Raw genomic sequence first — 12664 nt, 5'->3', positions numbered from 1 at the left:
TGCGAACACAGATTGGATTTCTGTACTCACATCTCAGATATCCTCTAATGAGGTTGTAAAGCCAGAGTAGAGATTCATTGCATACCTCCAAACACAACTGGCAACAGTAAGTACTGAAAGTCTAATTATTTTAAATGGTGGAAACAGAAGCTGGGAGTCTGTAGCAATTGTAGCATGCTATGTTTGTGTACAGGATATGTACAAGGCTATGAAGTTACAGTGCATCTCCTGAAGTGTTACAGCAGAACTTCTGCTAAATTTTACATGGCAAGAAGTGTAAGACCCACTCTTCCATGCAGTCTGCAAATTGACAATTAAATTTGAGATCTGTGATATCGTAAATAATGATCAGAATGAAATGGCAGCTGCAAAGTTGAGTCTGATACTGTTATGAGTACTGAGTACTGTTATGTCAGAATACCTTGCAATTGACAATAGCTTTTTGTGCGTTGGTCTGGTTTTATACAATATTTATAGACAGGTGTTTTCTTACAGGATTGCCAGGAGTGTTGCTATCACTCTGAATGTTTTAGCTTGTTAAATAATAGATCATTAAGGTTGGAAAGACCATTAAGATCATCTGGTCCAGCCATCAACCTGTGCCTGTGACATCTGTCCTTTTTTGAACACCTCCGGGGATGGTGACTCCATCACTTCCCTTGGCAGCCTGTTCCACTGCCGCTCTAGATTTCTAAGAATTTTTTCCTAATATCCAATCTTAACCTCCCCGGCACAATTTCAGGCCATTCCCTCTCATCCTGATGCTGTTACCCAGGAGCAGAGGCCAATCCCCACCTCACCACTACCTCCTCAGGTCAGGCGGTTGTAGAGAGCAATAAGATCTCCCTGAGCCTCCTCTTCTCCAGACTGAATAATCCCAGTTATTTCAGCTACTCCTCGTAAAGCTTGTATGTGTAGGGAATGTAAGGCTCCATTCTCATGTTACTGTTAAAGTCTCAGTGCCCTGCATTAGTAAAATCATTATGATTATTAATAACCATTCAGATAGTAACAGTACTGTAAGAAATAGTGAACTGTCTGAATTAGCAATTAAGATACTTTATTTGATTTGCAAAAAGAAAAGCCTCATTGTGTGTACACTGTTGGTTTACAGAGGAAGAGGTAACATAAATGATCATTGTGAGCCTTTTCACTTTGGAGCTTGTTGTTTAATATGTGCACATTGCTCTCTTTCTGCTCATGAAAATGCTGTTTGCCCAAATGAACAGCATACACAAGCAGGAATGTGCAAGGCAAGAGTGTATCCTTCCATGCCAGCATGCTGATTGAATTAAAGAATTTCATGAAGTGTGGCAGCAGGAGTGCTGATGAACTGCAGACATGTTTTTAGAGCTGGCTGCTTATGCTTGAGAACAATATTAAGAACTCCAAAAGCTTACCTTATTTTGACCTCAGAAAAGTAAATGTGACTGTCTGAAGGTTAACAGGCTATAATGGTTATGTTCTGAACTGTGTAGTTGCAGTAATTCTATCTTATTTGCAAGTACCTGAGGTTTTTGATGTAATGGGTCTACAATGAGAAATAAAGCTGAGTCAGCAAATGAATACAGTGAACTGCATTCAAAACAATTGCCATCTGTTTTTTTATATCCTTTCCTGTTAAAGCTGGAAGGCTGATTTTTTTTTTTTTTTTTTTTTTTTTTTTTTCAAATGCTACAACAGAAATTAGGCATTCCTGTGTTTTAATGTGGCTGCTTTTATGTTGTTCACAACTGCAGAGTTATGTATGCTGTCTCACTTTCATACTCCAAAGCTGCTTCAGATTATTTGCTGAAATGAAATATTTTCAGGATGCAGGCAAGACCAAACCTTTTATTCTTCCTTAGGGGTAAGCAGTCATTACTTAAGCCTTACTAAATGTTGTTTTAAATAACTTTATATGTTGTAATTCTATTTGAATGATTTGTTATTGAGGTCAATTTTACCAAAGAAAAAGGGATGAGAGAGGGATGGCAAAGGGTAATAGTTACTGTTTGATGAAAAAGAAAAGAAGAACAAGTAGGGGGGAAAAAAAAAAAAAAGCTTTAATTCACACTATCTTTTCCCAGATAAGGACAAGGAAAACTTCAGCTCAAATGTGGACACCTACGAAGCGGTGGCAAGGTCAGTGCTTAGAAAGTTGGGCCTGATTTATTGTGCATTTCTACAAGGGCAGCGTTTGGAGGGTTGGATTTGATTTAGTTTTTATCACTGAAGTACTGTCAGGAGAGGAAAAATAAAACTACCATACTGTGGATGAGCTGAAATCAATAATGGTCACAGAGAAGAGGTATAGTTCTCATATTTTGAGTTTGTTTTCATTTTGAGGCATGTTCAAAGACCTTGAAATTTTCCACAGTATGGAAAATTCAACATCTCAGTAAAATACCTTCTTTGAGATGTAGAGAGTTGATAGGATCTGCTTCCACACTGGACAGCAAAATGTATTGTACACCTTTCAGTCTACTTAGTATGGTCACAGCATTTTAGAAGCCTGTGTTCTGGAGGTGCATGGCATCCTGCTGGTGACCTATGGTATGGTTGATAGGGGGCACTTGGAAATGTTGGTGTGCTTTTTTGTTTGTTTTTTGAGTTTTAGCAGTGGTTTAAAGAGTATATAGAGACTCATAGGTTTTGTTTTAGTTTGCAGATTCACAGTGGAGAGAAGAATAATGCCATTGCTCGCTCTTGAGCAGCAACTGTTATCTGTGCTGTCTGAAGGCAAAAGTGAGCCATACTTTAAGGCACAGGCAGGGAGAAGTCCCAGAGGCCATCAGAAAATGGTAGCTAGCAAAGGCTATTTTAGACTTAAAGTTGTACCGATACTTAGAAATGTTATGGTTTTTTGATTGCTTTTCATTTTTCCCTTCTATTGTTGGCAGTAACTCAGGTTCACCAAACTCGACTCCTGGTGTATCTGATACTTGTGGTTCTGGTTACATTTCATCTTTCTTCATCTGCTGTAGCTGTTTTGCAGTTCATCTACTTGAAAGGAGGTGGAAAAGATTTTGCAAATTAGGGGCTGGCTCGGTTCTTCCTTTGAATATCTGGAAGAATTCTACTGAGAATAAAACTGTACATCTGAAAAATATGTATGCTGCTTTCACAATGATACTTCCACTGCTTCTATGAAAATACTTTGCTTCTCTTTTGCACTCTATATGGGTAATTTTCAAGCTATTCTTTAGCAGAAGACAAGGAGGATCCAGTCTCTGTCATCAACCAGAAGTTGGGTTATTTTTGGTGACAGAATACTGCACATGAAAGTTTCTTTGAACATATCTGTGTGTTGCCAAGTATGCAGCATTCTGCTCTACTGAAACTGGGTTCCTGAATTGCATTGAGTCTGTTTCTTACAGGAAGAAATCATAGAATTGAGTTGGAAGAGACCTTTACAGGACATCTGGACCAACTCCTCTGCAATGAACGGGGACACCTACAACTCAGAGCCCCATCCATCCTGACTTTGAGCATCTCAAGGGAAGGGGCAACTACCACCTTTCTGGGCAGCCTGTACCAGTGCCTCACTGCTCTTACTGTAAAAAATTTTCTTCCTTATATCCAATCTAAAACTCTCCTCCTTTAGTTTGAAACCATTTCCCCTTGACCTGTCACAGCAGACCCTGCTAAAGAGTCCCCCCTTCTTTCTTATAGCCCCTGTCTGGAGTCTGACAGGCTACTCTCAGTCTCCCTACTAGGCTCTAAAAAAGCCCCAGCTTTTTCAGCCTGTTCAAGTAGTGGAGGTGTTCCATCACTTAAATCATTTTTGTGGTCCTCATCTGGGGCCACACTCCAACAGATCTATGTCTCTCCTGTGCTGAGGACTCTATGTCTGTACACAGTATTCCAGGTGAGGTCTCACAAGGCAGAGCAGAGTGCCATCTCCCTTGCCCTGCTGGCCACGCTTCTTTTCAAGATGATATGGTGGGCTTTCTGGGCTGTAAGGGCGTGTTGCTAGCTTGTGTCCAGCTGACAGTTATAAAGGCTACCACAAAAATGACAGAAAAGGTAGGGAGTTGCAGTGATTGAGAAGTTGAAGTCTGACGACCAGAGAGGCTTTCTTCCATGAATAACTAACATACGGAGCCAAAGAGAGGCCACAAATTGTAGAAACAATTTGCTTTGCCAATGATCCTTAGAGGGGGGGAAGTTGTTCTGGCCCATCTAAATAGAACTCCTTTTATGCCTAATAAAATACAAATTTCAAGATGAAACTTCAGTGTTAAAAGATATTTAATTTATTTATACTTATTTGACTATTTTCTCATGAATTATGGAGATGTCTCAAAGCTTCCCCTTCACAAACCTAAGCAGAAGTGACAAAACAGTGGTTCAATTTTGATTGCATACAAATTGTAGAGGAACTTATCTTTGCTATTGGTGTGTGTGTGTGCATATAATTATTTGGCACTGTGTGATGACTGTTCAGCCAGTTTTTACTGCAAACAAGGATTGTATTTTGTCACCAAGGCGATTTCCTTCACAGCAGTCCGAGGTCCAGCTTATGGCCATAAATCACTGATGTGTAACCAAACCACAGAATTTAGAGAATAGAGGCTTTTTTTTTCCCCCAGATTTCAAGAGCTCTCCTTGTTTCTTATGAGTTCCAGGACCTGTGGTTGAAAATGATGGCCATCACTTTCTCTTTGATTTCATCTTTGTGACAATATCTGATAGGGGTAGGGCTCCAAATTAAGTGTGTGATGGCTTGTGCTGTGGCTAATTATCTTTCCCATTTGTTACCTAGTAGAATTTTGTAACACTGGGATTTAAAGTTTGTCAATTTTCACTATCTTTCCTCCTGAACTTGGACATTTCTGCCAAGGCCAACAATGAAACGAGCACATTAAAATAATAAATCTCCAGTGAACAGACTAAGTTATTTACTTTGGATGAACAAGACTACATGTAAAACTGGGGAGTTTTTGGGGTTGATTGGTTACTGGAGGTGGGAGTGCTCTAAGAGTCAAATGCTTCTACAACAAGCTTTAGTTGTGGGAACATTTGAGTCTGAAACGTGAAAGAATGCAGACCTTTCAAAATATGGTATGTGAGAAAAATGTATGATTTAGTGTTTCCATTTCCATAGAGGAAATAGCAGTACTTTGTTTCAACCAAATGATAAATTTCCTTTAGTCATATGATGAGGGAAATAAATACCCTCTTATTTCTCTCATAGCAGCTAAGAGAAAAGTTTAGGTATCTTAAAAATAACCTGCTAATAGAAGGACTTGGTTATATTAGTCATTAATCAGAGGATTACATTTTCCCTCTTTTTAGAGAAGACTGCTCTAAAAAATAAATAGAACTGTTAATCAGAACTTGAGATGGGATTCTGCGGTCATTTGCACTGTCAGACCAGTTGTAAGCATTACTGCTTCTTGGAAAAGCTATGGTTGTTTGTTGAATAACAATAATAGTAATAATAGGATTGCAGTGCTTTGCTAAGACTGTGTTTTGGTATATGGTCTTTGGTAGCACATTTTCTGCAATGTGTGTTCTTCAGTATTTCATACAGCTTCCAACTGTGTATTGGAGGGAGACATGGACAGAAAAACCTCTATGCTGCATCTGGGTATTTCTTAGAGTTCTAAGTATAGGATTGAAAACTGATAGAACTAGGAAGGGCTTTTGTGTGTCTTGGGAAATAGTGTTGAAACGTAACTAGGTGCAATAATTACATGTGGCTAAACATCAAGAATAATCATTGCTACCTTTATGCCTCTCTTGTTTATTTTTTTTGCTACTTAATCCTAAGAACAGGAAGGCTTTCTGAAACTGCATTAGATGTCAGAACTTTGTAGGGAGGAAGTGAACTGAATTTGTAGGTTACTGAGCTACCTGATGCCTAAGATGGCTTAATCTTAGTGTACTGTGAGGAGTGGGATCTGCAGTGCTGATTTCCTCAGAAATGGAAGTAGTTGTTTGAGAGCTGGAAGAAGATTCATGCTTGTTGTGACTCTGTCTGGAATGAACATGGCTGGCTTCTGGCAGCTTTCTCTTATGGTATTGCACAATGGAATTCAGTTTGAGTTTGGGAGACTTAATTATGTGATGTTGAAGCAGTTGTACAGTTGTACTATTTCCAGTGACACAATTTAAAACCTGCTTCCACAAAATTATACATCAGTGGGATGATCATTGCAATTAAAGTCAAGAATGTCCTTGTATGTGTTGTGGCATAGTCAGAATTCTATTTGATGGAGCCTGGCAGAGGCGTGTGGTCTTGAATTAGTATCCTTTCGTAACAGATTTGTTGCAGGTCTCTTAAATGTGCAGAAAAACATGAGGTGTGTTATTGAAATTTAAACCTTTATTGCATTTATAAATAAGCATTCTTCAGTAATAATATTTTTAAAAGTATGCAGTTCAACAAGCTTTGAGCTACTGTATAAATCTCTTCATAAGCTGCTTCTTGGTCTACTTCTCATTATGTACCATAATTGTGTGGCCTGGTTTGCTTCCAGTAAATTGCCTCTCTGGCCCAGTGGCAGCCCTACCACTGTCTCTTATTCAACCTCTCTTCACAGGAAGAGTCCGAAAAAGCATGGTAAGGGGAGAGATGACCAGTGGCTACCATACACTCATGGGGAACCCAGCTGCCCAGATGGGTTGTGTAGTCCTGCAGAGGAAAATCCTGTGCCTTGAAGAGAACGTATACCAATTACCCCTTTGGTAGCTCTATTAAAAGATGTCTTTTTCACGTGCACGCAGTTATATTTTAACCCTCCAGTCTGTCTTTGGTAAGTTACTTGCTTGTTGCAGAAGGCCTAGTGGTTTTGTATTTTAACTGGAAGAAATGTCTATTGAATGTGTGTTGAATTTGGAAATCTGATTTGGCTCAATTAAAATGTGATTAAGCTTTCTGTCTCCATTGTAGAAGCTGTTAGTGCTCTGGAGAAACATTAAATGTTGAAGGCTGGCCTGCTGGTTTTGGCTGAAATAGAGAGAAATATGCAACGCTCTGAGAAATTCCAGGACTCCCACTAGGTCAAAAATTTTCTCTCAACTGTAGCATTTCATCAAGTTCCCCTGGTAACATGTCTCAATGTATCACAATCATGATGGCTTGGAAATCCACCAGCTCTGCAATGAACTGAGAATATTTATTGCAAGTGCTAGATGGCATTCTCTTAGTAGAGATCTGGTTAGTTATTTCCATACATCCCAGTTTCAGAGTGAATGTTTCATTTATCTTACTGTATGTTACATGCTTTGGATTAGACTTCAGTTATTGTTATATTCAGTTATGGATTAAATTCAGTTATGAGTATGTATCTGCTATATATATATATATATGTAATTAGTTATTATTAATTAACCAGTCTGAACATTTAAATCCAAGCTAAATTACAAGTTAACAATACTTTGAGAAGCTCTTGGCGTAATTCAAAACACTGTGGAGATCTTAAAAACCCCTGTGTTAGTCACCTTGTTATAACCAGACTAATTGGGAACTCAGTGATACCGGCTTGTTTCAGCCCATCTAATTTTTACAAGACCCACTTCAAGCTGATCTTTTTATGGAATGTGATTTTTAATTTTCTTTTCCCAGGTAAAAATAAAGAAAGCTTTACTTGAGGTTTGTGGTGCACCTGTTCTCTGCTCTGAAGCTGGCTGACAGCATAGCTGAAATCTCACAGCAGACATTTCCTGGCTTTGGTACAGTGTTTTTGAGCAAGCTGCTAAAAGTGGTCTAGCAAGTTGTTATTTCAGGAATCATTTTCAACTGAAGGAACAATGTGATTTGCATAAAGAACCAAGAAACTCTTCTTTTGTTGCCCTCTGGTCTAAAGATGTCATTAATATAGTAAGTCTGTAGTAAGACGAGCCGGTTATTTCCTATGGAGTCAGTGTATGTTTAGTATTTTTTGACTCTGTGATGTGCTGAGTCTCCTAGACCCTTATTCTAGGATGCATGTTTCAAGACCATTTCATGAGTCTTCACAGTGACCTGATGTACTGTTTCTTCATGAGAAACTTGGGAAGCAGAGGTGACATATTTCATATTGTGGGCCTCCCAGCATCATCTCCACGTGGTCCCATATGGTAAAGGACTATCAGTTTTCTTTTCAATACCCTGCCTGTTCTGTTCTTATAGAAGCACTCACTATAGTGTTCAGAGATGGTTTTTGACTTCATGGCTTCTTAAAAAATATAAAAGGTCTTAAATGTAGCTAATAGGACATCAATAAACGTTAACTGGGACCTAATGTTTGGGCATCTTGGGCCTGTTTAGTTCCTGTTAAGTCATGTGTGAGGCACCGTAGTGATGTTGTGGAACTCATGCAGAGGGAGCTGCCAGAAGTTGTGCCATGAGGATCTGTATGACAAGGAGCATCCTGCTGGGCTCATGGCTCTGTCCAGTGCTATAACCACTAGGGGACACTGCCTCATTGTTACTGGGGAAATTAATCATTACATGTTTAATGCCAAATGGCAGAGGTTTTCCTCCTGCTGGCTTAAGTTAATCTCAGATACTATCAGATACTATTTATTTGTTTTGTGCCCTAACTATTTACAGTGCTGCCATATGCTCAGGTTCTACTTTAAGAGCTGAATCGATGCCCAGAGAAAGGCAGCTCTGCTGCTCTTCCCCAGGTGAAAACAAATGCCTTGTCTTACTGCTCTGTGTCTCTGAAAAAGTGCCTTTGGGGGCATAGCTTTGCTTCCTTTGGGAAGGAAGAAGGTACAATTTTTGTTCTTCTGTCTTCATCGCAGACAACTTTAACAGCTTCCAAACTAGGCTGTCTGGCAAATAGTGTTTGGTGGTTTTTGTTTTTTTTTTTCTGAATCTGAGCCAAATGGGAATACAGAGACATTTCAGGGAAAACTGACAGAATTTGCTGCTCCTTTCATTGACTCCAGTAATTATAAACTGATCCCATGGTAGCAGCAGGACTGCATCTAGACTTTAAACACCACGATTACGTTCAAATAACTGCTCCAACAATGAGGAATATCTCAAAAAGTAGTAAATATTCTTGTGTTCAATCCTACAGCTCATTCCTGTTGTACCAAGAACTTACCGAGTTTGTACGTCTTTCCTCATGAATCAGATAAATGCATCTCCTCCACGAGCTGCCTATTTTCTTGTATACTGTGCATCACTTCCCCTGCAGATTGGAAAGAGGTAATTTGCTGGTTAAATTACAGAGCTGGCTCCGTTATGTTGTCATGAATCACTGAGATGTCTAAGATTGAATTCAGCTCTGATAAAGTGGTGTTATAGCAGTGAGGAAATATGATGGTCTGGAAGTATTCAGCAGTCAATTCCTATGCTGTGTCAATACTGGTATGCCCATGTGCATTGTATAGGAACTGCTTACATTTATCTGCAATGCATCTTGCTGATTTTCAGCATCTCCCTCTGTACAAGATCTCCAAAATGTTCACTTTATGTGGAAAATCTTGTATTTTATTAATAATAGTGATGCAAAGAACCTAAAAGAGGAGCCTAGAAGGAAAAAAAAAGAATTTTGTCCTCTATAAATGACTCTTACAGTCCAGATGTGCATACAGAGCTCAATCAGTTCTATACAGCTGGAGATCCAAACCAGCTGCATAAGCAATGAAAAATGTAAATAGTTTGTGCTCACGTTATTAGGAGAGCACTTGGGTTTGTCTCTAAGACTTGCTATAGGACTGCATCAAATTCTCTTCTGTGTTACATCGAATAACGTGGTGGGGTTTTTTTTTGTTGTTGTGAGGTCAGTACTCTCTGCAGTTTGACCTCTAGTTATACCTCCCAGGCCTGCTCACACAAGCTGGTGTTTTTGTCTTGAATCAGCTCTTCTCTCTGGGGGTGTCGCTTCCGGAGTTAGCACAGCCCCCAGCTGCTAATACGATCTCTGCAGTTTCACTAATATGTAGTGCTGTATCTTCTTCCATTTCAGTGGGAATAATGTTAAAGGAGTGAGCCTGAGTGCAGCGAACTCAGTGAAATCTGTGGTGAAAGCAGCCATAATCGAATGTTTGTTAGATTCTGCATATGTTCATAGAATTAATAATAACATAATAATAGAAAAGAAGTCAGTAAGCAGCCCAGCTCAGTACAACTGGGTAGACGAGCTGTAAGACCTCAGCATGCCACACCTGGAGCAGATCATCCAGTAAGGAAGATGTTGGCTGCACTGTGGGACTGGGCTGGGGTAGGCTGGGCTGCTGGGGGTTGAGCCCTGGCTTGGTGTCTGACACACCTGGTGGAGAAAGGATGGGCCTTCATTGGGTTCTGTTGCTTTCTGCTGTCAAAGCAGTTCTGCTGCTCGTGGTGATTAATTTTCTGTATCATTTAGAGGGCTCTTCTTTCCCTTTGGATTAAGGACAGCTGTAATTCTCTCCAGGACTGTGATTGTCTTGTGTGTCTAACTGAGGGATGCCCGTGTGCTGCCAGGGAGCAAACCGGATCCATGCAGTGTGTGAGTGAAAGCCAGGTGTGCTATGCTATATGTGGCAAGATGTTACAAAGCAATTTTTAATTATCTTGTCATTTAGAAGCAGAATATTTTTATATTGTACTCACTATTGAAATCATGGAATGTCTTTTTCAACTGCGGTGCTGCTACCAGCCATTTCATAGAATAGAATGGCTTGGGTTGGAAGAGACCTCAGGATCGTGAAGTTCCAACCCCCCTGCCACAGGTAGGATTGCTAGTCATTAGATCAACACTAGATCAGATTGCCCAGGGCAATGTCCAACCTGGCCTTGAACACCTCCAGGGATGGGGTATCCACAACCTCTATGGGCAGCCTGTTAAGCACCTCATCACTCTCAGTAAAGAACTTCCCACTAACATCCAATCTAAATCTCCCTTCCTGTAGTTTAAAACTATTCCCCCTTGTCCTATCTCTATCTACCAGCATAAAAAGTTGACTTCCCTCCTGTTTATAAACTCCCTTTAAAAATTGTAAGGCTGCAATGAGGTCTTCCCGCAGCCTTCCCTTCTTCAGGCTGAACAGTCCCAGCTCCTTCAACCTATCTGTATAGGAGAGGTGCTCCAGCCCTCTGAGCATCTTTGTAGCCCTGCTCTGGACCCTCTTCAAAAACTCCACATCTTTCCTGAGCTGGGGGCCCCAAACCAGGATGTAATACTCCAGATGAGTCTCATGAGGGCAGAGGAGAAGGGGGCAATCACCTCCCTCTCCTCTTCTGACGGAATCTGGGATACAATCAGCCTTCCAGGCTGCAAGTGCACACTGCTGGCTCATGTTCAGTTTTTCATCAACTAAGATCCCTTGGTCCTTCTCAGCAGGACTGCTCTCCAGTTCTTCTCCCATTTTGTATACATATCTGGGATTATCTCAACCTGTGTGCAAAACCTTGCACTTTGCTTGGACCTCTTTAGATTCATGTGGGGTCACCTTTAGGTTTATGAAGGTTCCTCTGGATGGCATCCTCTCCTTCTGCTGCATCAACTGCACCACTCAGCTTGAGGTCATCAGCAAACTTGCTGAGGGTGCACTCAATCCCGTCATCTGTGTCATTGATAAAGATCTTAAAGGTCCCAAGACAGATCCATTGGATACACTGCTTGTCACTGGCTTCCACCTGGATAGAGCCATCGATCACCACCTTCTGACTGCAATATTCCAACCAATTCCTTATGCATCGAAAAGTCCCTCCTTCAAATCCATATCTGTCCCACATAGAGGCAAGATGTGATGGGGGGTCATGTCAAAGACCATGCAGAATTCCAGGTGGATGACATCAGTTGCCTTCCCTTTGCCCACCAATCCTGTTACTCCATCATAGAAGGCCACTCGATTGGTAAGGCCCTATCTTCCCTTGGTGAAGCCTATTGTCACAAATTACGTGCTTATAATTTAAATTATGACATATGTATTACAGATCATCCAAGTTCTATTTAATGTTTTTGTTCTTGAAGCAGATAGCATCACTGGCTAATAGCCGTTGTTTCAACAAAGGCTGAATTAAATTCTTTTCTGCTTGTGGCTGGAATCAGCTCAGTGTCTCACCAACTGCCATGAATTGCAGATTAAAACAGAGCCCAGAGACAACCCAGGTTTCTCAGTACTGTGGTTCCTGTGGGAACTTCAGGTGCTGCAAGTGCTTCAGATGTTGCCTGCCAGCTCCACCTTCAACCACATCCCTTCCTCCCAGAGGTCAGAGCTGCAGCTTCCCTGTGGCCTCTATGCTTGGCATTTGTTCAAATCCATGAATCAACCACAGGCATTCCTGGCCCAGCTCTGCATTGCCTGTATTCATGGCCCTCGGTTCTCTGTAAGCACCAGGCCAGCAGTGAGTATGCAACCTCACCAAGAGGCACATGAAACTCAGGTTTGGGTATACGCTACTGGATTCTGCTTAAACTTCACTCTGTCAAATGAACATTAATGACAGCAGAGCCTCCTGCTACACGTGGTGCCTGCCCTTGGTGGTGCCGCACTGCATCCTCAGCTTCCAGCACTGCTGCTGACTCCTCTCTTGTTTTGTCCTGAGATCAATAAAAGCCATCCATTCATGAAGGACTTGAGCCTCAACGAGTGAATAGATGCCAAGTAGACAAACCCATGAGTCTTGACTTCTTGTCTCTCTCCAGCAGTAGTACCACATGTTGGATGTGCTTGGCCTCAACCCCAATGGCTGTAGGTGCTTGGGGAGCTCAGCAGGGGAGCAGGGTGGGCAAACCAGCAGAACCTGAGC

The sequence above is a fragment of the Lagopus leucura genome, unplaced genomic scaffold, assembly GCF_019238085.1.
Source record: "Lagopus leucura isolate 7727_CA_CO unplaced genomic scaffold, USGS_WTPT01 Super-Scaffold_100026, whole genome shotgun sequence".
Classification (NCBI taxonomy): domain Eukaryota; kingdom Metazoa; phylum Chordata; class Aves; order Galliformes; family Phasianidae; genus Lagopus; species Lagopus leucura.
Note: the sequence above shows the minus strand (reverse complement) of the source record.